The sequence below is a fragment of the Rhea pennata genome, chromosome 5 (genome assembly GCF_028389875.1).
Source record: "Rhea pennata isolate bPtePen1 chromosome 5, bPtePen1.pri, whole genome shotgun sequence".
Taxonomy (NCBI): domain Eukaryota; kingdom Metazoa; phylum Chordata; class Aves; order Rheiformes; family Rheidae; genus Rhea; species Rhea pennata.
Genome location: NC_084667.1, coordinates 41,922,381 through 41,944,113, shown reverse-complemented (window position 1 = coordinate 41,944,113; position 21,733 = coordinate 41,922,381). Strand labels below are relative to the sequence as shown.

At 43.7% G+C, this 21,733-nt stretch overlaps 1 protein-coding gene across 2 annotated transcripts in view; it reads right to left on the bottom strand.

Annotated features, from left to right (window-relative positions):
- The window catches only part of C5H11orf24 (chromosome 5 C11orf24 homolog), a 37,002-nt gene extending 17,762 nt beyond the window's left edge, over window positions 1-19,240 (bottom strand). The window contains exons 1-3 of one of the 2 annotated variants that reach the window (XM_062576943.1): window positions 19,044-19,240; window positions 17,431-17,553; window positions 15,150-15,281 (exon numbers count right to left, since the gene is read on the bottom strand). The gene's annotated coding sequence lies outside the window, so the exon portion shown is untranslated. Of the gene's footprint in view, window positions 1-15,149; window positions 15,282-17,430; window positions 17,554-18,532; window positions 18,614-19,043 lie in introns of those variants that run through there. The other variant, XM_062576942.1, reaches the window with a different exon arrangement.
- Between the last annotated feature and the right edge of the window lie 2,493 nt (window positions 19,241-21,733).

Sequence of the window (21,733 nt, the reverse complement as noted above, 5' to 3'; positions counted from 1 at the left end):
TTAAAGCAAGTTTTGCTACAGGCAGACAAGCACTTTTTGTTTTGAGAATCAAGGCTGAATGCAGGAACCAAGGATCTGGGCTGCAATTATGAGAAGCGTTCAGGTTTCCAAGATTACCTTTAAGGTGAAATTGCATATATGCACAGGTTTGGAAACAGAAGAGGCAACACCGAGGCAAACTAGGCCAACTTCTGAATTGAGTCAGCATAAGCAGGGAAGAAGGGATGAGGACAATTGCAAGAAAATACCACGGACTTACCCCATCAAGAAAAACTTTGCTCATGATTTAGCTCTACAACAGTGCCTTTCATGTATGACTTACAACAGCCCCAATGCAATGCCAAAGCATGCTGGCCAGGGACGTGTGAGAACAACACTTTGTTACGGTGTTAAAAGCAAAAATAGTTGGCCCTTTAGAACATTTGCAAGTAAATACAGCTTGAATTGTGAATTCAAAAACACCGTTAAAACATCCTACCTCCCCTACTGACTCACCAGGAACATGTCTGAGCACAGCCTGTTTATACCAAGGATCACATGCTACAAACAGCAAAGGACAAACTGAGCAGAGGTCATGAAGCAGAGAGCACATTAGATCACAGGTGAGGAAGACAATTATCAGTGACTGAGGAGGTCCTCCCTGGTCTGGGCACAGTTCCTTGGACTGTGCTTCCCAAGCCACTGGGGGAAGGATCCTACCTCCTTGGAAAATCCAGGCTAAAACAGCCTTCCTCAGGTCAGGGAGAATGTCACTTATACTCCTTCTATCACACAACTTCTTTAAAGCTTAATATCACACAGCTGGCTAAGTATTACAGAAGAGTAACATGCCCCCATGTCAGCCAGCACTCCTTACTGCAGGAGGCACAATACAGATACACCACTGGTTCAGTCTGCTGCTTTTTCTGATGTTTCTCCCATTTAGCCTATGTCCACAAAGCGTAAAAAACAAAACAAAAGACCCTGCAAAACCAAACAATCCACAGAGAAATTCCACAAAAGGGCTCTGTCAAGAACAGCCAAATAACTGAAAATATTTTAATTAACCAGCCTTAAAATTATACATCTTCTCCTGCCCTAAATACAAGCCGCATCCTTCAGTTTGCAGCACAGTCTCTACCTATGGCTGTGGCTGAATTTCCCATCAATCTTCATGACATGTGCACCACAAGCTGACTGCAATGTTTGCAGTAGCATTTACAAGCTTCGTGGAAAAGCCAAAACATGCCAACAGTTGCAAAGGATGAACTCAGAAGAACAGAGCATCCTCCTTCAGAGCATCCAACACACACTCTGGATTCACATTGACCATCCTAGGTGATAGTTATTAAGCTAGAGCGCAAAGGATAAATCAGCATCATAGAGCAGACCACCTGCAAGAAAGCTACTCTGGCTGCTGAATCCTTTGGAAGTTTGAGGTAGGAATGATGCTCTTTGAAAGAAGTCTGTAGCTGCAAAAATCATTATTTCTCCAGTTGCCACATGTTACTTCCTGCAAGAAAATCCTTTCCTCTGCTTGTGAATGCCAAAAATAACAGAATGGGAATAAACACCTTAAAGTCTCCTTCGAAGAGGTGAAACTCCACACAAAACGTACATTGAGATTTGGTTGACATATAAAACTTTCACAACTACAAAGTGCTTAAGGCTCCTATGGTGACACAGGCATGTTACATTACACAGGGCCAAGCTCCCCAGGGACAAGGACTGGGAAAAGCACCCTCACAAATCCAATATTACCACAATCCTGCAAAAGGCCTGCAAAGTCTTTTCCCATGCAACAGGCGGATTAATCACAATCTCAGCAGCTGACCTCAGTCATGCAGAGGTTAAAGTACTTCACCCTTTAATTTCAGGGTTTTCAGTAAGTTGTTTGACCTTCCTTTCTAATAAAGAACCCAGAGAGGAAGAAGTTTCGGTGGTCAGAGCCCACGTCTAACAACTGCCGAGACCCACGTTCACGTCCCTTCCCCCTCTCCAGTTTCCTGCAGAAGTGATACACGGTGACTGACACACAATCTCGCACAGATTTAGCTGCAGTGGTTTTTGTGGGCGATTTTTACTTTAGTCAGTTTTGTTCTGAAGATGTTTATCAACTTTACCCATCTCCCAGATCACAGACTGCCACCATCTTTCTGTGACTCAGCTCCCCACCTGTATTTCTTTCACCGAGCTTGAGGAAGACAAGTGCATTTAGAAAGAAAAAAAAAAAAAAAAAAAAAACTCCCCACCAGATAGCAGGGAGTTAAGAGGGGAGCATAAATGCAGCAGACAAAACCTTGCAGAGACCACTTTTTTAGAGATGGTTTCTGAAGAACAGGTTATCGAGAATCTGCACAAATATCTAGGAGTTTGAGTAAGGAACAAAAGAGGAAAAAGGATGATGTTCTCAGCCTACATGGTTTGGGACACACAAGTGGTCCCGGGCTGCTTAACCCCACTGACAGCTCTTCTAACAGCTGGCAGTGATGGATGGAGAATACGGAGTGATTGCTCTCATTCTTTATATGCAAGCTGATGAGAAAGTATCTTATCCTCAGTGCTAGCAGTTTCTATGCATTTCCTGCACTACTGATGCGGAGAGTTCATTGGCATTGGTAAGATCTCATACCCATCACACTTTGCCTCTGGAAAAAATAAATGTTAAGCCTAAAAAACAAAAAAGAAGCGAGCAGGGATGAGGGAGGATGATGGATGATGATATGGGTTTTCTATGTTCTGCATTTCAGATGGCAAAAAGTACTACTTAGTGGGACACTTACCCTGTGAAAAATGACCAGGTAGCTGTTTCATTTATGAAAATGTGGCTTGTTTTGGAATATCTGAAACAATTCAGTTTTAATATAAAGAAAAATGAACTGCCAAAGGCTGAATGCATAAAGCTAGGACTGGACAATAAATCTGTCAACACAAATACCTCCAAGGAATAAAAATGTGCACTATGGCTCAGCAGCAACCTTCTCTGGTCTGATCTGCACCAAAAGCAGCTAGCAAATTTTCAGACATGCTTCTGTCTCATGCGGACAGGAGATCACATGTGGGGCATTTTACACTGCATGCTTCAAATTAAGTATGACCTTCAACAACCCCCCAAGAGAATTACCCCCACAGGCCCATCTATGAACCCTGCAGCCACCAAGTGAGTATCACAAGCGGAGATAAAGTGGGCTAAGAGGCTGCTCATTTGGGTTTCCTGACGTGCCTGCAGAAGCAAATGCTCTGCAACACAGATGCTTTGTGCTTGCTGAGACACAGTATCGGAAGCTAAAACAAGATCTCCCAAGGGAAAACCACAGTGCAATAACTTGCCCCTGAGCTACTGTTAACTCCAGACTTGGCAGTTGTGAATTTAACAGAGACCTCCACAAGAAGTGATTTCAGCTTGAATGTACAATTAAGCAAGCGTTACTTTTGGAGCAAATAAAACTGAAAATGCATTAAGATCTGGTCACCTCACCTTTCTCCAGCCCTGCAGAATTTCATCACAGTCAGCAACTTCCTGGCAATACAGGTCAGGTTAAACTTCATTAAGTTGATGGTTTCAAATACTATCTTTCAGCACAGAGATTTTTGAAAAAAATCGTTAAGCTCCTCTACAGCCATAATAATAATTTTAGGCATTTAGAAACATAGGACATGTTTCCATTCACAGAGTTCAGCAAGTTTGCTCAGGAATTAATGTTTGTGCATGATTTTGAGCAAGGCTATGCACAGAAAAAATTGCAACCTGCAATACAAAAGCATAATGGGGAGAGCTCAGAAACACAGAAGAAAATTCAGGCAGCCTGGAAGTGGCCAGAACATGGTACCAGTGCGAGGAGCAAAGAGGAACAGTGCTAAAAGAATAGGAAGCAATGATCTTTTTGGGCCATTCTTGGTCATTTCTCCTTTCTGCAGGAAACTAGGATCTTTGCCCAAATGCTGAAATATAGAGAATTAAATCAGAGATACTTGCCTCCATCTGCAGTTATTCTCCCAAATAAAGCAACCCGAAGACTCATAGATTACAAGGTTCTTTTATTTTTAAACTAACAACCCTGGTTTTAGAGGGGAGGGAGGGGAAGTAGCAGTTTTATATGGAAGGGCTGCCAGGTAAGATGCAGTAAAAAGACATTCCAGCTTATCACAAGATGGTATTTTACTAGAGAGCTTTTCACCATACATATATACATATATAGTCACATATCAAAAAATTCCTCCCAAACTTTCAAAGTTGGGAAGACATTTATAGCAATAACAAGTGAAGGTTGCTGGCCACATGCCTCCCTGCTTTGTGATTTATACAGATTGAAAGATGTGGAAATCACAGTGCAGGGTGGGTGGTGAAGCTTAGCCAAGTCTGGTTTTCCTAAACAAAGAAAGGACCAAATGCAACAGCAGGTCTTGTAATCCTTGCTGGCCTGCCCAGCTGTAGGTTCTTCAGAGCCAAGAGTCTTCTCCAAGCCATGCACCAACCTAAATTTAACTTAGAAGTCATCAAAACCTAGAGGAAAAACATCCTTTCCTCTCCCTCACTCTCTTTATTCTACCCCTGACAAGTTTTTGAAGTGAACGCAGTTCTTGTTGATCTCTTCAGCCTAGCTCAATACTGGTGAGCTCATCACACAGGCAGGAAGGACAGTGCTGGGCACTGGTGGCTTGCTGCTGCTCTGAACCTAAGCTCCTTAACACCTTACCAGTAAAAAAGGTCCTTGTACTAGTCCTTTATTCACGGAAGAGGAGCTGCACAGACAGTAACAGGTTCTTCTGACCCTTTCCAAGCCCAATTCAGCAGCTCTATTTATTCATCTTCTGCTACACCAAAGCCATTCCACAGGGTTGGTCACGTGCATGCTATGGACATCTACAGACAATCAGCCAAGCAGCTGACCATAAGAGATTACTGCAACCACTACAGACATCAGTTTGACTTCTACCATATGGAAGCGAAAAGCTGCATTTCAGCCATAATCTCTCTTACGGGGTACTCAGTATTTTACTAGGCAGACGGGGTCCAAATACAGCTTTCCTCCTAGAGCACCCTTGATGACTCCTTGCTTACCTCAGTTCTTCAATTTTTACCCAGCAGCACATTAACAGAATATGAAGAGAATCTATATCTCAAATCTTGCCTGCTCTCTTCTCCCAACTATATCACATCACCAAATATAGGATATTACTTTGCCTTACAAGCTTTGCCTCAACACAGCAGAATTTTACAGCTTCAGAGTTTGACTGTTTCCTCCTCATCCATGAAAAGAGGGTTCATTTTTTAAAAGCTACTACCCATTTGAAGGAGTCTGATCTTTAAAATAAACAATCACCAAGATGAATAGAGCTCAACAGATTCCATCAACATAGAACAAAGATGCTTTTTTTTATATATATATATACACTCCAGGGAATTACAACTGCAGAACACGGCTGGAAGAGAGACGTCTCAGATTTGAGACAAAATGACAGTGTTGTTCTCTCACCCTCCCCGCATCACTTGTTGTCCCAGCTACTGGAAGTTCCCTCTCCCTTCAACACAGCTAACACAAAGCATCAGGCTCTGAGGACAGGTCTCCCACAAGGGAGCATGGAAGAGCTGCAGAAGGACAGAGAGACTCCATCTGCCCTGGCAGCTGCGCCCAGAATTAAAGTACACAAGTGCCCACAGGAAGGTTTAACAAAGCTATTGTGACAGCTCATACTTTAAACTCACTCATTTTCCTGAGAAAGTAGATGAAAACAAGCAAACAGGAGACCTGTACTTTCAGCATTCAATGGAAGGATCTTCACTGGAGTGAGCCTTTTTCAAACAAGCTTCACATGAAAGTATGGAGAAACTAAAGGCTTCATCTGCCCTAGAAAGCAGCACTTCTACCTCCATCAGGTTCCCAATCAGGTTCTCTTCCTTAGCACTCAGTTTCTTGGACATTTGAGACACTTCACAGGAGAGCACTTTCATTTCAATTGCACTATCAGGTATATCTGTCCAAGCAAAGAACATAGCAGAAAAAGAGCCCTGCAGTAAGGATTAAATGTTCACACCATGTTACATAACTGACAGGCATCTGAAGAGGAATTATGGGCAGAATATTATTGCCTACCAAATCCTCTAGCACTGATAGAGCAATATGGAAAGTTCTCTCTTCCCACATATTAATGTCTACAACATCAAGCAATCTGTAACCACTTAAACTATTTGTCCACCTTTTCAGTCATCATTTTGCAGAGGTGCTGTACGATAAGAATCCTTCACTGCTCTCTTGCATTAACCTCCCAGAAAACGAGAGGAAAAAAGAAAACCAAATCCCTGAAGACGAATCCCTAACACCGCCCTATGCCTCTGGAACACAACGGTCAGAAGGCAGCGCACATGTCCCGTTTGCAAGCATTCACCTTCCATCCTTCAGACAGAAATTTCTTCAAGCAGCAGTGAAGCAGCTAGGTGGACTAAGGACAAATTAGTGGTATGCAGTGTTTTAATAAAGCAGCACAAGGAAATAAAACTGTTAGCTTTAAACTGGCATTATGAACTCACTCCAAGGTGCTGTAACAGAGATCATTTACAGGGTCTGAAACACAGGGATAGAAATGGTCAAGTTAAGATATCTTATAATGTTTGTGCAAAACCAAAATCTTTATTTTTGTCTAGTGAGAGGGTTTGTACTTCAGTTTGCAAAAAACTCAGTCAAGCTATTTACACCTAATTCTTCTTTGCTCACTCACTTTCTTCATCTTGTTATTAAGGTGACAAGACAGGTACACACACACAAGTGCAATAAAATTGCCTGTGGGCTCTCCACCACCTCATATTACAGAAAACACTAAGGCAAATTTCAGCATGTATTTTATTTAGAGATTTTCTCCTTCATTCACTCTTTATGAAGATGAATCATCAGCATATGAGATCCACTCAGTTATTGCTGGATGTTCATTGGATGAAATGCATTGCATCTTGCACAGTAGCAATTGCATATGTGAATGCTTGAATGCACTGCAGTATATACCTAGTGAATCTCAGACAATATATTTTAAATCCAGAAGGAATCTCCGCACATATAATCTAACTGCTTTCAATTTGGTTTTGCAAATAAATGAATTTGTCCCAAGCCATACAATAACCTAAGAGCTCATTTAGCACAAGGGTTTGCAGTTTCCAGTCAGTTCCTAGGGGACAACGTGCCCACTCCACAACAGTTTGTATGACATCTGTTTCTGGTTTCAGAGAGGTCAAAGACCAACTGGAGAACTTACCACAGAGAAAGAAAGAACTTACTAATAATGTCAAACCTTCCAGCAGCAAGGCAGAGGCAAAGAAAAAGAAAAAACAGATTTTCTGTTTGTATTTAATTCTAAAATTCTCCTTGTCTTCCAGACATCCCCTATGAGAATGGGTCATCAGCATATGAAATCCTATTCTGTTACAGCTGTGCAGTCACTGAACCGATTTCATTGCATCTTGCTCAGGTGCAATCGCAAACATGCATGCTTGAGCGCAACTTGGTATATACTTAGCAAACATTACAAACAAAGCGTCTTACACGCAGCTGTGGACATAGTTACAATTTTCAAGGACAAACTTTCAAAGTAGCAATCAAAAAAACACACAAATCTGGCTTCCGAATGTTACAATATTTCTAAAGCCTAGAAACTCCTGTCCCCTTTGCAACTGGTGGAAGTGCATCAAGTGGTAATTTATAAATACACCAGGGTCAAAAGCTGTCTGCCTAAGAGAAAAGTAAAATCAGTGCCATGCAACCCAACTTCTATACTTCTGCTTTTGAAGTCAGATGGTAACAAAAGGAGTGTGTGCTAAGGCTCCATTCAGGCCACATGCTCCTTTAAAATTCAAGCAGCAAGTGCCCCAGAACATTATCAGCTCTTTCCACATCAGTGTATCGCCTTGGGTGCCAATTCTTCAAATACATGAAGCATACGTTTAACTCAATACATGGAAGTAGGCCTAGCAGAACCAATGCAACCTGTGAACTGCATAAAATGCAGTCACATTACTGCTGGCAAGTTCAGTACACTTAATTTTCACATTAATATGCAAGCCATAAAATAATTTTTGCTGCTTTTGAAAAAAAGAAACAAATCAACACTTTTTCTAGCTCTTCTTTCATACACATCCCAGTGTGAAATGCCACCTGAAACAGGCCTACATGGACATGCAGGGTGCTGTTCAGCATCCAGTAACTGAATTTCTGGATTAGAGTTGGGATTGGTCTCCTTATCACTCAGCCTGGGCATCTCACTGAAGTAGCAATGTGCAAAGGCGACATGCAGCAGCACTGCCTTCCCTTCACCTTGCAAAGCCTGGGCTCACCGGTGCACAATAACCCACACAGAATCAGGGTACAGCAACAGTAGATGCTGCCAACACACATGAATCACTCGCTGGCCCATAAAGTTGCCTTCGGCTGTGGGTCAGTGCTCCACCCTGTTAAAAACTCAGCAATAATCAGTCATGACAAGCTGCCCTGCTGGCCTCGCTGCCTGGAACATGCTTGCTAGTCAGGTGTACTCCAGACAAGATCAGTGATGCACTCCACCCCTCCCATGTGTCTACTTCAGCCATGTCTGCTGTTTCAGAGATGGTCGCTGCAGTCAGAGCACACAGACTCTGCCATATCCACAAGGAAAACACAATTTGTAGGCTATCCCCTGAAAAACACTGTAACAAGCTAATGAGAAAAAGATACAATTGTTGGTGCTGATTATTGCCTTGCTTCATGGCTTCAAGAAGAGCCAACACAGCTTTTGTAGCAAGAAAACTGCCTTTCAGACCCAAGAAGTCTTTGAAGCCATTCATGGCAAAACCCATGAATGATGCATTAAGCTGGGATTTCTATAAGTGTTTTTGGTGAGGGAATACTTCAAAGCTCTAATGCAAACCAAGATACTGCTAGATACAAAGAAAGGCTTTCACATGGATTGATGACAGGTTAAAAGAATAGGAAATAAAGATCAGAAACGGTCAGTTTTCACAATGACAAGTGGCTACCAGTGGAACTTCAGAGACTTGTGCTAGAGCCTCTGATATTACACACAAACACAAAGATCTCTAAAGAAATGGAACAGTGAGAGGACAGTGGGTTCTTAGCCGAATTCCAAAGGGTCTTATGATACCAAATGTCTGGACATGATGTCTCTAGCCACCACTAGTGATCGCTGTTGAAGATCAAATACTAGACTAGACAGACCTTTGGTGTTATTGCACACAGAGTCTCATGCTCCTACGGTCTGTTAAGATGGCACAACAAGCTGACTGATAATGAAGTTCTACAGGATGTTGACTCAGTGTCCACTGCAGTATTTATAATAAAGGCCCAGAAACCATGGTGTAGACATATAATTCAGGTAACAAAAATCAAAACTTCTTGCAGAGGTGTGGCACTTGAGTGATTCCCTACAGGCACCTCTGAGCACAACTTACTTGTCAACTTCTTCAAGCTCCTAGCAGTAGACCGGTTTCAGCTGGACGCCAAGGCAAGGGAAAGCGTAACCCCTTTTTAACACAACAGCATGCAAGAACACACTAAAGCAGTTGCAGCAGGCTGGCTCCTGTGCTGAGATTTGCTAATAATGGAAACTCATGGCATGCACTGCAGTGATCACATATGCATCTATCTCATCTCCTGTAAGGCCACCAGCTCAGAGGGGAGAGAGGCATCTTTTCCTGTGCAGCAGGTAATTTGAATCATTACTCTGTGCAGAAGCAACAGAGTAACTTTGCAAGAGTTTTCTTTCCTATTTGCCTGTTCACAGTTCCTGACTGTCTCAGTTCTGTAGGGATTTTACCTTCACAACAGGTAAACTATTTTTTTTTTAACAGCATTTAAAAGATACATCAACTCTTCTTAAAACACAAGTCACGACCTAAGAATAGAAGCTTCAACAAATGTAGAAATGAAGAACAACTCATATGGACTGCACCAATGGCCACATGGGCTTAAATGCATGGTCAGGAAGAGTTGCAAAGTTCAAGGACATGTACTGCACCTCACTACAAAACATTAGGTAGTCTCCACTCACAGCACTTAAACTTCTTGTTCCTGAAAGACCTCTGCAGAGCAGTATTACAATGAGAAAATACAGGAGCTGCTGTTGCTGCAAGCAGAGACTCTGCCAGGCATGGAAAGCATCTGAGGATACACCAGGCTTAAGAGTCCTACATAAGCCTAAACAAGCATTACAAAGAAGCTACATCATGTCTACTAAAATCAAGGAAGTTACTGAGACCGGTTCCACAAAAGCCCCACCATAAAAGAAACTGAAAAGATTAAATAGGTTTTATGCATTTCATAATACTCCAGATGATCAGGATTCATTTACAAAAAGGATCAATGCCAAAAAAAATGCTTGGTTTGCTCATTTTGAAGCTGATCAAGCTTTCACATTCAGACCAGCACTTTTCCACATGTTCACAAATGAGATATTTTCCTAACAAAATTAAGGAAAAGAAAAGAAATCTGGGTATACTTCCTTAAAAAAAAAAGAAAAAAAAGAAAGAAAAGAAAAGAAAATACAGAGAAGCATGATGCTCCTTTATTAAGCTTCTTTAGGTTAAGGAGTGACAAAAACCCACACAAAAATTCACACAAGTTATTGTAAATTCTTGTCGACAATGATTTCTTTCTAGACCAGCTAGGATATGAACGGTTTTAGAAACAGGAGGAAGTGATAACCTGAAAGAAAACTGGTCTCAGCTGGAAAAGTCCTGGATCAACACAGCCAAGAAAGGAGGGAAAAAAGTGTTTAGAGGAATGCTTACGGTTTACCATGAAATTAACAATTAAGCGAGCATCCAGAAGATCCTGGGTAGAGATTTAAGGATTACATGGGTATGCTCTTTGCACTGGCATATCACAGGACATCTCTCATCGACCAGAAACTCCCACTCTTAATCCACTTAAAGTCAATTTCCTGGAAGTCTTTAGGTAAAAATGGGAGAGTTTTAGTTCCATGATATTTTTGCATGCTCCACTCGTTAATTAGACATGGGAAATTAGGTCCAGATGCTACTGCCAATACAACTTCTGTCAGAGAGAGAAGGTGTTTAACGATGCCACCAAGAAAGATAAGGATGATAATGTAAACATTTCCACCAGGCGGATTTGCTGACACAGATATACAGTGTAATCTTTGTAACCCAGGTCAGTCCATAACAAGACAGGGCATGAGTCCAACACAACAAGGTGTAGTGGGGAAAAGGAGGCATGAGAAGACCAAGCGATTTTCCCATGGTTTATAGGAAGAGCTGGTCAAAGCTGGAAACTAGAATCATACTTCCTGAAACACAGGTTTAGTGCCTGAGCTACAAGACAGTCTACTTTTCACAGGAAGGCACGTACTTACTAAGAATGTCATTAAATCCACCTCAGGAACATCCACAAAAAACAAACAAAAAAAATCCACACTGCCGTGGGGTTTATTGTTTCCAAGGAAGAAGGGGAAGAGAGTGTTTGCATAACTAAACATAAATCCCATGCACATACAAAGAAAAATTAGCAGTGAATAGCATCCAGGGGATAATGTAAAAGGAGAAGTCAGGAAACAAAGAGGACAGAGGCAGCAAAAAATGCATAAAGTAACCTGTTTGCCAATTAACAGCTGATTGATTTCAACCAGACCCAATATTTATTTCCCTTCAACTAGTTTACAATCAGTAACACTCTTACCAGGTGCTTTCTTGCCCATTTGTGATTAAAGGTCTTGTTCATCAACAGAGACAAGTTCTGCCCTCATCCATCTGCACATACCCAGTTCCTGTTCCTTTCTACAAGATTTCCCTTGTTCCACAGCAGTTTCAGATCAGCCCAGATGGAGCAAAAAAATTAAAAAATCATTTTGAGGGTGGAAATTAACAGGCAAACATCTGTAACTGTTTTATTGTGGGAAGAGGGAATTATTGGGCTTTTAGGGGAAACAAAAAGCAATATAAGCCTGGATACAGAAGGGCTACAGCTGAAAGCATGGAGAATGGGGGAAAAACATGTAAAATATTATTGTATACAACCAGAAAACCACTCCTCTGAGACTGTCAAAGCATTTTCACAGAGAGATGGAGGAAAGGTTTATCCTGCTTTCTAATACAGAGAAGACAGACAAAGAAAGATAGAGGAGAAGACTCAGCAAAAAGAACATGCTTAATCCTATTAAAATTAATGAGATTTCAGCCTGGTCTCCACACAAAAGTTGTACTGGTTTAGCTTAAGTGGATTTAAGCACAGCTTTAAAGCGGTGCAAATTCTCCCCAAGCTAAGCAAACATAAAACTACCCTAAATGTGTACACAAAATTCAATGCAAATATTTATTCATTTCATCAAATTACATTTTCTCCCTCTTCCTCCCTGCCTCACCTCAAAGCAAGCTTAAAACCAGTGCACCTCTCTCAGACGTACGTGCTCACACGGTTTGCTGAACTGCTATAAAAGCAGTTTTTAAAGCCTGGCACCAAGTCAGCTGGATGCCAGGAAAGGCGACCCCAACACCATCCTCCTCCACAAGGTGCAGAGATGCATCTCGTGTCTACCCAGCCAGGTGAATCCTCACTGTTGGGCCTTGTACTACACAGTAGTACACCTAAACGGCTCAGTAAGGACTGTGGTCTCTTTCTGCCCAACTTGGCATGCATACACAGACATACTCCCCGATCTCAATCAAGTTAAAGTAGACAAATGTATTGGGTCTGTGGCAGGGGTGGACAGTCCCTCCCATTTAGGAGAGGAAGGAAGAAGGAAGAGCAGCAGCAGGACTCCGACTTGCATCACTTCGTGCAACCCACAGGGACTGCCATACTGCTGCCTCACTGCAATACACACATACTTGAAAGGCAACGGCAAGAGGTTTATCATTAGCAGAAGCAGTGATGGTTGTGAAGAGGGCTTGTTGAATGTCTTAAGAAAGGAAGGGGGCAGGGGAAAGAGGTCCTTTGGCACAGGTAATCTCCCCTGCCTTTTCTGTAAAGTTAGGGAATAAAGAAACTAGCTGTGAGGGTTGGCCAATTACAAAAATCAAAGGAAGTCAGACGCAAAATAAGTTCAAAGTCAGCAATAAGCAACAGCAAGCCAAGGCAGGTAACACAGTCCTCCTCAGCCACATCTACTAAGAGCAGAGCACAGCTCAGGCATCCTTTACAGGACACAGGCTCAGCTAACACCCCTCAAAGGTCGGAGCTGTATTAAAGTACAGAGATAAATGGAGCTTATGACTACAACTAGCACCGGCTGTCTAGATCCAACTTCCTTTCCAGATGGAGGATCATACCCAAACCTCAGCTGGTTCCTCAGATAGATGTGATGAGATGTGCCACTGGACTACAAAGTCCCGCCACACATATCAGGTATGGTCCAGCAGGCTGCAAACTGCCCATCCCTCCAGTGCAGAAGAAGCAGGATCTTCTCCATCTTCTCTCTGACAGTGACACTGAGTGACAAAGACATCGATCCAACAGTATAAAAACTGCATTTTCTGCCACTGCTCCTCAAACTCTTTGCCCCTACACTTCATTTTTTCCTGCTGCAAATTACCTAAAAAGCTATAGCTAACTCCTTAGGCCAAACAGGAGAGCACCTTTCAGATTCAGCTATCACAATAGTTTAGAATAATTCCCATACTTCATTAAACAATCTTCTCAGCTGCTTACCTGGCTAGGATAGTACAGAGGTTGTCAATCTAAGGGGGAAAAGTTAAATGTAGACTTTGTCAAAAAGATGAAGTGGAAGCATCCCAGCCTGGCTTGCTTGGCACTTCAGTATGAGAACCAAACTGAGAATTTGTATTTGGCTCTCTGCCTTGTTCCTTCCTTCATACCACATTGCCCTACCAGAACAATGAATAAAGAAGAAAGTGCTCAATGTACTTTGCAAGTGCTCAACAAGTTTTCATTTGAACTGAGAGGAAAGAACGCGATGGAAAAGCCAGTCTCACATACTGTCTTTTATTCCACGCATAGTCCATTATGCAATGTGCATTCAGAGACTGGTTCTCCCACCATGGCAATGCAGCCATGGCCGAGGTGGTAGGAGCTACGGCACAGCAGTGCATTTCAATGCCATTCCACCAGATGACACCGCACAGCATCAGCTCAGTGCCAGTGTAGCAACACCTCTGGTTCGGAGCACTGAGAATGCATGATCTGATCTCTGAAGCATAGCTACCAACGGCAAAGAAAAACAAAGCCAGCAAAAGGGACAGAAGACCGCCAGAACTTTTGGAAGCTATGCTGGAATTTTCTCCAGTCATTTTTGGATGCAAATCATTTCAGTGATAATTGCAATAGAAACAAAGCAATGCTATCAGCTAAACACAGAGTTTCCAAGAACAAGCCTAAAGAACTGAAGGAGGAAGCCAGGCAGCACAAGAACAAGCAGTTAAGTACTAGCTCCTCTCTACATACCAATGAGGTGAAAACATAGTTTCACTGAACATTAAAACCCACTTTTGTAGTTCCTGACACCTGCTTATGCTGGCAGGGCCTGGATTAACGGTTCAGAGGAACATACCGTAATGGGAAGAAGGAAAAAAAAGAAGAGTGTATTTTTAAGTTAGAACATTGTTCTGATCCAGCCCACCATGCCACCAAACAGCACTGAATAGATCACAAGCAGAGATGCAAGAACTTCTGAAGTCACAGCAAATTTGTTGGGGAACAATATGCTCACTGATTAAAGGTCACAAAAAAAAAAAAAAGAAAGATGGTGACATAGCCAAAACCACAGCTCATAAATTCATGACTCTTAGCAAGAAAAAGCCACCCTGGGACCCTTACTTTGATGCAGACAGTCCTTAAGAGAGGAGGCCTCTGCAACACACTGAAGATGCAGCATTTCATCCAGAAAAGGGCAACTTATCACAGTGACCTTCTTGGATCAACAGCAGTCAAAAGCTACAGGAACCGAGACTGATGTTTCCAACGTATACAGCTAGCTTCTACCTGCATTCATTTTCAGCCTTGCTACTGTCCCTGCAGAGCCAGTTATACACTTACACTTCAGCAGTCAAACTCGCCAGCTTTACGAGCTCCACTGATTCCCATGAGTCTGATTCACAGAAAGGAAATAGTAACTTCAGCCCAAGGGAACAACATTTACAGAAGGAATTAATTTATTATAAGCACTTGCAAACTCCATACACTCCAAAGCAAAAGGTCTAAAGGAACATCACAGCTTACCTTTAGAAGTTTTGTTGGCTTCTCAGCCAACAAGGTCAACAGTCCTTTAGGAGTTATTCTAGACTCAGACTGGCTGGGCGTTATTGACAGAGTGGATATGACAAAGATTTGCACCTGCGGGTGGACTGGGAGCTGGGAAGGGAAGCAAACACACTAAGCTAGAGCACACAGATGGCATCCAGCAACAGCACGTGCAATAGCGATATTGCCTTTCCCGCTCTTCACCTGCTGCCCCGTCCCAAGCCCCATGAGAGAAAGCATACCTGCTCCTCAGCCACAGCAGGCTGGCAGGAGGACAGTAACTGCAAAGTTCAGCCTGCAGCTAGAGTATTGCAGCCTTTCCCTGACTATCCGTACTGTTGTGAACCATTTTCTCGTACAGAATTACCTCTCATTGGCCCCATGTTTATGGTTTAGATTCACAGATCTTTAAGGGTAGGAGGAAGAAAAAAGCCATAGAGATCATCTAGCTTGGCTTCCTGTGCAGCCCGAGCCATGGAGTTTCACCCAGCAATTAGTCAGTGGGGATGGGGGTATATCTCACCCACCACACAAATGAATTCTGCTCCAGTTGTATGTTAATAGGGATGAACATCTCTTTCAGAAAGACATCTGATCTTGATTTAAATACTTCAAAGGGCAGACACTCAGATGGTGTAGACTGCCATTGCTGTGCAAGGGAGCTGTAACAATTCACAGCAGCTGAGGATCTGCATGCAAGCACTGGCTAATTGACCACTTTCTCCCTTCAGCTTTCCCAGTGCATACTTGCTCTGGCTATCAGAAGTTTGTATCAAATGTAAAGCAACAATTAAAGGGGAAGGATAAAGCGAGAACAGACGCAAGCAGTATCTGAACACATTCACAAGTGGTGCCCAGCTCTGGGAGCAGGCCTCCAATTTAGTAACATGTCAGAGCAGGAGTTGAGTGTGGCTGTTTACCATATCCATGCAGATTAGGGCTGTGAGAAAATACACGTGCAAGACACCCCTCCACCTGAGTCATTGCTCAGAACAATAAGCATACCACTGCTCCAAGCCCAGCTCATGCACATCAACCAAGATGAAGCAGCAGATGAATACACCTGCTCCTCTGGTTGTGAGTGCACAGTGGAATAACAGGTTCATTCCTCTCATGTCCAGCTCTCCCATGATATATCACTGTAAATACAGTGGCATAAATTCCTGCTGGATCTGCTCTATAGAGCTTTCAATATATTTAATGATTTTGAGTGTGGATGACATTATACAGAACGTGCTCAGTTGAACACTATGGTTTTACTTGGTGTCAGAGCGAGTGGAGATGCCAGCAAAATTGTATGCTTAAAGCTTCATGGAGAAAAGTTGTGTCTCTGCCTTTGTAAAATAAAAAGAAGCAAGAAAAACTATCTAAACAAATAGAGTCTTCCCAATTCCTTCAGGCATTTCTTAGACATTTCTAAGACACATTGCTTAAAACACAAGCATCTCCATTCCTAGATGTCCCTGCAACTGTTTCCCTTGAAAAGGTAGTCAGTACAGTTGTTACATTTAAAAGTGCACATGCCCTATAATCCAGGTTATGCAGTCAGAGATTATAAATGCATTATCAGGCCTTCAACATGGATGCTTTTCATCACTGAAGCTTGAGATCTCATCTGCAAATTACTTCCATTGCCTTTGAAAAGTCTGTGCCAGGAGACTTAATTTAGAAGGCAAAGGCTGCAGGTCGCATTTCAATAGCAGATAACCAGATGTAAAATCTGTTTTCTGGCAGATGGTTTTTGTAAGTCCAGCAGGGAATTTACAATTAAAATAAAAAAATGAAGATGTCTGCACCAATGTGTTAAGATGCATGTAGCCTGAAATTTCCCTCAGAAAAATACAGAAGAGGTGTATTTTTAAACTAGAGCCAAGCAGCAGACATGCAAAGCAAACGCCTTAATCTACTATAGACATGAAGTCTAATAAAAACAGACAGATCACTTGTAAAGCTGTCATTACTATGTAATGGAGCACATTAACATATAAAGTAATGGATGATTACAGTGGATAAAGTATGATTAGAACAGAAATACAAGTATTTGTGATAGATGCGCACTAGGTGATCAAATGCTTCCTATAGCTTAATTTTCAAAGCTGCTTAACAGCCACAAAACTGCCAAGAGTCAAAGGGACAGCAAATATTCAGTGTCCCTGAGTTTACCTCTCTCAGCAAGGCAGTAACTTAGCTCAAGTTGGGGAGTTAGTATTTCTGTAGGGAGAAAGGGTTGGTTCCTCCAGGAAGCAGCCAGTTAACTCACTTTATCAGGAAGCAGGAGTGCTCTTGCATGGTCAAGCCTGGCAGGGATTCATTCAGCTACCACATGGGACATCAAGGCACCTTACTTGAAAGGTTCCCGAGACAGGGCTTTTCTTTGCCAATCCTAGAAGAGAAAGTTTGGGAGAGAGTAGAGGCAGATGTTGAAGGATTCACTGAATCTACCAGAACAGGAACCACACGACAGTCCCCACATGGTGCTAATACTGCAGAGCTTGATTAGAGAACAGTATTTATTGGAATCCAGCTGCATGTCCATGGCAGCACAATCGCAGTCAACTAATCTACTGAAAATCTTTACTTTGGGTATGATAAGATGAAAAATATCTGTACAATATCATGCAAATTGGGACATCTTTTACAAGGGTGAACTCAACATTATACTCTCTAAACTATTTATTTAGACACAAGCAGTTTTTTATTGTTTTTAAACACATGCAAAGTCTTTTGTAGGAGTGATCTGCTACAGATACCATAGTTCAAGAGTGATCTATAACAAAGTAAAAGAAATAAAATTCACTGTAAAACTAACAGGTACCTTGAACAGCAAAAGCCACAGCTAGGAGTAAAGCTAGATGAACTTCTGTTTATGAGCTATGTATTACCAACACAGAGCTTCTCCTAAAAAAAGATTTCCTTTACGTGCAACTTCAGACCTCCAGCACGCACCGACTGTCAGGTACTCCTAGAAACGCGTCCTACTGCTGCCAGCCCGCTGGGCCCTGCAAACAGGCGCTAAAGCGGTTACGCTGCAGGCAGCGCGGCTAAGGATTCCCCCAAAATAAAACCACCCACACGCGCACGTCGCACTGCACCGCGGGCAGGAACGCGCGAGGGCAAGACGCCGCCACTCCGGCACTGGCTCGGGGTCACCGGCAGCGCCGCTCGGCCGGAGGGAACCTGCCACGTCCCGCCGAGACCGGGCCGGGCCGGGCCGCGACGCTTCGCTCCCACCGCCCGCTGCTCCCCCACTCAAAACTTCCCGGGGCACGGGGCCCGCCGCCGCCCGCTGCCGCCGCCCGCGCTCACAACGCGGGGGCGCCCTGCCAAGAGCGGCCCCCGGGCGGAGCGGGAGAGGCGCTTACCCCGGCGGCGGCGGCGGCCGCACGCCCGGTGCTGGCGCGGCCCGCAGGGAGGAGAGCGGCCGCGCAGCGCCCCGCCACATGCCACGGCCGCGCCCCGCCCCCGGGCCCGCCCCCCGCCGCCGCTGGTTGGCCCGCCCGCCTCCCGCCCCGCCTCGGACACGCCCTCCCTTCCTCCCCGCGCTCCGAGCCCCGCCCCCTCCCGCCGCGCCGGAGGCGGGGCGTCCCCGTGAGCAGAGCGGCGCGCTCAGCCCCGCGCCCCGGAAATACCGACGCGGCGGGGAGGAGGGGAGGGCGGCCTGGCGGAAGTGGCGCGCGCCGCGGGGGCGGAGCTTGAGGTGAACGGGGAGGGCGGTGCCTGGGGGCGCCTCAAGCCCCACCCCCCCGGCAGGAGCCGTTTGAGCACGTCACCAACGGCCGCCGCCGCGGTGGGGGGGTGGGGGGATGGTCACGTCCGCGCAGGGCTCTTACCGCTTTATTTTTCTACAGCCTGCGGACAGGTTAAATAGCTCACCTCAGTCTCGCTACTTCACAGCACTTCAGACACTACTGAGATCCTCCTTACTTGCGGGAGAATCTGTTCGCTGTCACTGTGTGTAAATGACCCGAGACGGGGCCTAGAGGTTCCTGATGTTCTGCACCACTCAGTCTAAGATACGCTGGGCGGTTCTTGGAAGGCGAAAAGGCGTAGTCAGATGAGGGCGCTTCTCTCTCCTTAAGCTCGCTTAATCATAGCAGAACACACGAGGTAATGGCTTCTTGCTGCCAGGGCCTGCCAGCGATAGATGCCCTAGTTAAACACAAATTACCAAATACTCCACTCTATCCCAGACATAACTTTTCTCACATAATCCTTAAACTATGCGAATCTGGTTTAGTAGACCTAATCCATGGCAACAGCACTGTTTAAATGGAGAGTGCTGCTGAATTAAACAGCATGAATCAGCTCCTTACTGACTATTTTGCTGTTTTTAATGAATTTACTTCATGCTGTCTCTGTTTCTACCAAAAGTTTGCACACCACCTATCTACAGCTGCTTTGGTGTATAATTGGGCAAAACGCTAGCAGCAGTGGAGCTTCAAGCCTTTCATGCACTGTCATGAACTGCTGTGTATATATGCATGCATATACAGATCCATATGCCATTTTATGTATACACACACGTATACATATATGTACGTATGTTGTCTGAGCAGGATTCTGAAGCAGGGGGTCTGACTTCAGGAAATGCTATAACGTGTGGGACTTTAGGACTTTAAGCCAGAAGACTTCAAGCCCTAGAGGCCCGTTTTAGAACGAGCATGTCATCTCCTGCATTCAGCTCCAGTGGGTTATTTGCAGATGGCCAAAGGGACAAGTCTTCGAGGTGTGGCAAACACCTTTGGGCACACATGCACCGTCCATATTATGAGATGCTTTATATAGTGATGGTGACATCAAAGAGGTGAAGAAGAAGCCCTTGTCACCCCAGATCACATAAGGATTTCAGCTGCTACTGCTAGTCTGGCCATAGATGAAAGTGATGCTGAAATCATTCACACATTCCTATGTAATTTTAGAACACAAATTTGCTTTTAGAAATGAGCAATGAGGAGGAGGCAGAGCTGATATCCTGCAATGACAGTTAATTAAAAGTAGACAAAAATGGAGAGCTAGTCAGCACTACATAGTAAGACCTTAATTTAAAGTGTGTGTGTCTGTATTTATCTGTCTATATATCAAATCAATATATCATTCCATCATTCATGTAAGATAGTGACATCTACTGGAGTATTCCCCCCCTCCTTCCCAGAGAAGGGGGGAAGGAAGGGAGAAGCTGCACAGTTCAAGAGAATTAGAAGAGACAGCTGAAAGGGGCGGAAGGATTGTGTGCAGTAGGACAGATTATCTGACAGGACCAAGCACAACAACACAGCAAATAATGTAAGCAAGCAGGAGGGCAGATGGCCCTAAGGGTCAGGGTAGTGGGGAACAAGCACATGCCTGGGGAAAAAGGTTGCAGGAGAAAAAAAAATGAAAATATGTATGGAAAAGCCCAGGTGTGAAACTGAAGTCTGGGAAAAATACAGGTACTGGGAAGAACTGAGATCAAGCAAACAAAGAGAATGTAATGGCACAAAAGCACCCTTCTCACCTCTTTCTCTATGATGCACAGGGAACGTCTGTCTGTCGTTCATGCTGTTCCCCTTTGAATAGCCCAAAGGGCATTATTTTGAAATGTGTTTACAAATCTTTGCAACTCTACATGCCTCCTGTGAAAAGCTGGGGTGATAAGACATGCTGGCAATAGCAGGTTTTCATAGAATATAAATGAGGGCTAAACCACTGTTGATCTTTCAGTTGGTTTGTATTTATTCTAAATTGTCAAGAGAGCAGAGATTATGGGATGTAATGAAATGCCATCAAAGGGGATTGGGCTGGAGGTGCAGTAAAGGAGATTTTAGGATATTGGTTTAAACAGAAATGGCTCCAGTAAACTTAAGCTATGTCCCAGACATTAACCCTTCAGGGATTTTGCACTGCCTGAGCTGGACACCAAAAGGCAAATCTGTGTTTAAGAAACACTACATTTCTGTTTTAAGAACCGGTGGTGATTAGAAAACAGAATATTTGCTCTTCTGGGCTATTCAAATAAACCTAGCCCGTGGACGCAATGCCAGGACCAGTCACATTACTCCTGTTACATTTAAGAAAAGGTGTAACTAAGTCCCTTAAAACAAGTGGAAGGTTGAACCTCCCAGCCCTGTGTTGTAATGACATTTTTACTTAAGTGGCAAGACAGGCCCTCACCCTGATAGGAGAGAGCTGGGGAGAAAGCTGTTCTCCTGTCTCCCTAGAAGCACAAGAATCCATCTCCCTGACTCGGTGTGCAATAGTTACAATTTACTGTAACTTGCTATGGGCCAGATTCACCTCTGCTGTAACTCCAGTCAAATTAAACCAAGAGCCTATTTAGCCCACTACCTTTTTTTCATAATCTTTTCACAGAGGACAGGCCTCAGCCAACTCTCAGGCTGCAATTAGGGAAGAGTCTGGACAGAACTGTTGACAATATGTTTGCAGAGTACTAAATACCATTGAATATGTTCTGTAAATATTTACACTTGGAGGAAGAGATTTGTTCTTTGCATAGTTTGCATGTTGGCATCTGCTGGGCTGAATAAATTACTAATAAAAAATCACATTATGAAAAAGACCATGCT